Raw genomic sequence first — 3,502 nt, forward strand, 5'->3', positions numbered from 1 at the left:
ATGGACACGTTAGGCTCCCACAGTATGGCCGGCGACATTAGCTAGCGCTCGCTCTGCTCTCTCTAACGGGGAAACAGCGGACTGCAAGAGACTGAGCTGTATCTGCCTCTACTTCCAAGACACTCACGTTCAACTTTAGCTCACGAAAAAAAAAAAAAGCTGGGAAAATTTTATTAACCCTTTTTAAAAAAAAGTTAATGTAAAATTATAGCAAAAAAAGAACCTGAACTTTAGTAACACAGCTGGAACAATCCGCAGCAGCAGCGGGAGAAGAGATTTAATTTAGTTGATTTTCTGTGGTTCTTGGTTGTTCGCTAATCTCACGGTGATGGAAGTTGCACATTTTTTCAAAGGAACCGAGAAGCTGCTGGAGGTTTGGTTCTCTGACGCAAACCAAGGATCTGGGGATCTTCGCACCATCCCAAGATCCGAGTGGGACATACTTTTGAAGGATGTGCAATGTTCAATCATACGTGTGGCAAAAACTGACAAGCAGGAAGCTTGTGTACTCAGTGAGAGTAGCATGTTTGTCTCCAAGAGATGTTTCATTTTGAAGACATGTGGTACCACCCTCTTGCTGAAAGCACTGGTTCCCCTGATGAAACTTGCTAGGGATTACAGTGGGTTTGACTCAATTCAAAGCTTTTATTCTCCTAAGAATTTCATGAAGCCACCTCACCAAGGGTACCCACACCGGAATTTCCAGGAAGAAATAGAGTTTCTTAATGCAATTTTCCCACATGGAGCAGCATATCGTATGGGATGCATGAATTCTGATTGTTGGTACTTGTATACTTTGGATTTCCCAGAGAGTCGGGTAATCAATCAGCCAGATCAAACCCTGGAAATTCTGATGAGTGAGCTTGACCCAGCAGTTATGGACCGGTTCTACAGGAAAGATGGTGTTACTGCAAAGGATGTCATTTGTGAGAGTGGAATTCGTGACCTGATACCAGGTTCTGTCATTGATGCCACACTGTTCAACCCTTGTGGGTATTCAATGAATGGAATGAAATCGGATGGAACTTATTGGACTATTCACATCACTCCAGAACCAGAATTTTCTTATGTTAGCTTGAAACAAACTTAAGTCAGACCTCCTATGATGACCTGATCAGGAAAGTTGTGGAAGTCTTCAAGCCAGGAATTTGTGACCACCCTGTTTGTAAATCAGAGTTCTAAATGTCTCACAGTACTTTTTTCGCCCCAGAAGATTGAAGGTTTTAAACCTCTTGATTGCCAGAGCGCTATGTTAAATGATTACAGTTTTGTTTTCACCAGTTTTGCTAAGAAGCAGCAACAGCAGAGTTGATTAAGAAAAATTAAGAAAAAACACAAAAAGAGAACACACATAGAAGAAGGCGGTGGCTGCTTTTTAGATATTGATAGCAAGGGCCATGCTTTCCATAACCACCACCTTGTAGTTGCAGAAAGCCCTAGATGTGATGATAGTGTAATCATTTTGAATTGTATGCATATTATATCAAGGAGTTGGATATCTTGCATGAATACTCTCTTCTGTGTTTAGGTATCCCATGCCATTCTTGCTGTGAAATTGAAGTGCATGTAGAAAAAACCTTTTACTATATGAAACTTTACAACACTTGTGGAAACAATTTAATTTGGTTTACGCACAGTGTAATATTTCTCCAGGTATCATCCAAAATTCCCCACAGACAAGGCTTTCGTCCTCATTAGGTGTTGGCCTCAGCCTAGCCATCTGGGACTGTTCTATTAAATTGCTACCAGGATTTTGCATCTAGTTACCTCCACTTTCTAGAACATATTCTCTACTAATGTTATTGAAACAAATTTCTACTTCATACAGATATTTTTCCAGCATCAATCAAAGTTCTTCTTCCACGAGTCGAGTCCTCTAAAAAAATGACTGCAGTTATCCATTTTGTGTATTACTATCTCACTGCTTCCTATACTTGTGTGACTTTAATTGATCCATTCCTCACCATAGTGTCTCCCTCCCAACCACACCCCCTCCATAAAGCAATACACTGTTACACTGTGGGTTTACACTAACCTTATACCCCAGAGGGGGAATGAGGGGGATGGACCCTGGGCTTAATTTTCTTTTAAGGTCAAGGGAGTCTGACATTTTTCGTTACCATGAGCTCTTTTGGAATAAGCTGGTGTTGATTAGCAAAGAAGGTGTGGATTGATACTAGGGAATATTGGCTGTATAGAATAAAATAGAACTGTATGGAAGCTGTATGCCATTCTGTGCCCCCCATTAAATAAGGTTAGCTTCTCATGAGTACCATGCCTTTATTAACTTGCTAAGTGGTAGTATAAAAGAATTATCACTAAATTTGTTAGCAAGGAGATTTAAGATAAATGTTGTATTGGATTCAACAAGTCAAGCCAGCTCAGATGATTCACCTTAACTTTCACTTTCGTAGCCATTTCCACTGATTTCTATTAAGGATATGCCATAAACTTTGGTTTAAAGAAGAATCGATGACTTTGCCATCTTGTGACTTAAAAACCTCTGTGACTTTGTGATGCATGTGATAGTATTCTGACGGCTCCTCTTACTGGTATTTTTTTCACCATGGAGTAGCATCAAGTGATGAATGAGAACTATTCAGGTTATTCAGACATAATACACAGTGAAGCAGAATGCTATCCATAAAACATAACATACAAAATTCCAAAATGGTCAATGGCAAATGACCAGAAATACAGGCTTAAAAGAGTTGGCATCTTTTAGCTGTATTTGCTAATACGGACATTTAAGCAGTTGAGAAAAGAGGAAAGTTGACTCAATTTTAAATTTCTTCTTGTCCTCAAACAATTTTTGATTCTTTCTGGATTGATGCAGTGATGCTTTTGTATTTATAAATGAAACACTTTTTTTTTTTTAGTGTTTCTAAACATAAATTCTACTTGGTTTGAAATCAAGTGGTTGGAACACTTTTGACTTTTAAACATGTTGTTGATTCAGAGCTTCACTGAAGAAGCTTTTAATCAATGGATCAGTCCGATTCTGTAATTAGTGTGCAGTACCTAATGTTTTGGTGCTATTATGAGGACCAATGCTCAAAGTGGATTTTGTTCTTGAACAGTGTTCCAGTAGATTTGATGAACATTTATCGGCTTGAGGTCTGATTCCCCCCCCGCCCCCATTAATAGATTTAAGATTTCTATTTAATGTAGAAAAACTGCACAAATTTGTATGGAACAAAGCCTAGAAAAATGAAAACGATAGATTGAATAGTAATCTAAATTAATCCCAGTGTATATAATAGAGGAGGGAAAATTTTGGTGCCATAATTTCTCTCTTCATTGTGTTGGACTTAAATCAGTTGAAATGTATTTCTGTACCATAATTTAAGCTTCAGTAAAGGTTTGCTTAATTCATTGTCTAGTGACATTCAGAAAGTTTTCTGTTGATGTATTTTTTAAAATTGTATACATGACCAAATACTAAACACTTAAGTTTTTATAATTAATTGAGTAAATCAGTATTTAATGATCATTTTGTAAG

At 37.8% G+C, this 3,502-nt stretch overlaps 1 pseudogene; it reads left to right on the forward strand.

Annotated features, from left to right (window-relative positions):
• The first annotated feature begins 328 nt into the window (after nt 1–328).
• On the forward strand, nt 329–1,312 carry LOC132515675 (S-adenosylmethionine decarboxylase proenzyme-like; annotated as a pseudogene).
• Nucleotides 1,313–3,502: the final 2,190 nt, after the last annotated feature.

This window comes from Lagenorhynchus albirostris, chromosome 2 (assembly GCF_949774975.1).
Source record: "Lagenorhynchus albirostris chromosome 2, mLagAlb1.1, whole genome shotgun sequence".
Classification (NCBI taxonomy): Eukaryota; Metazoa; Chordata; class Mammalia; order Artiodactyla; family Delphinidae; genus Lagenorhynchus; species Lagenorhynchus albirostris.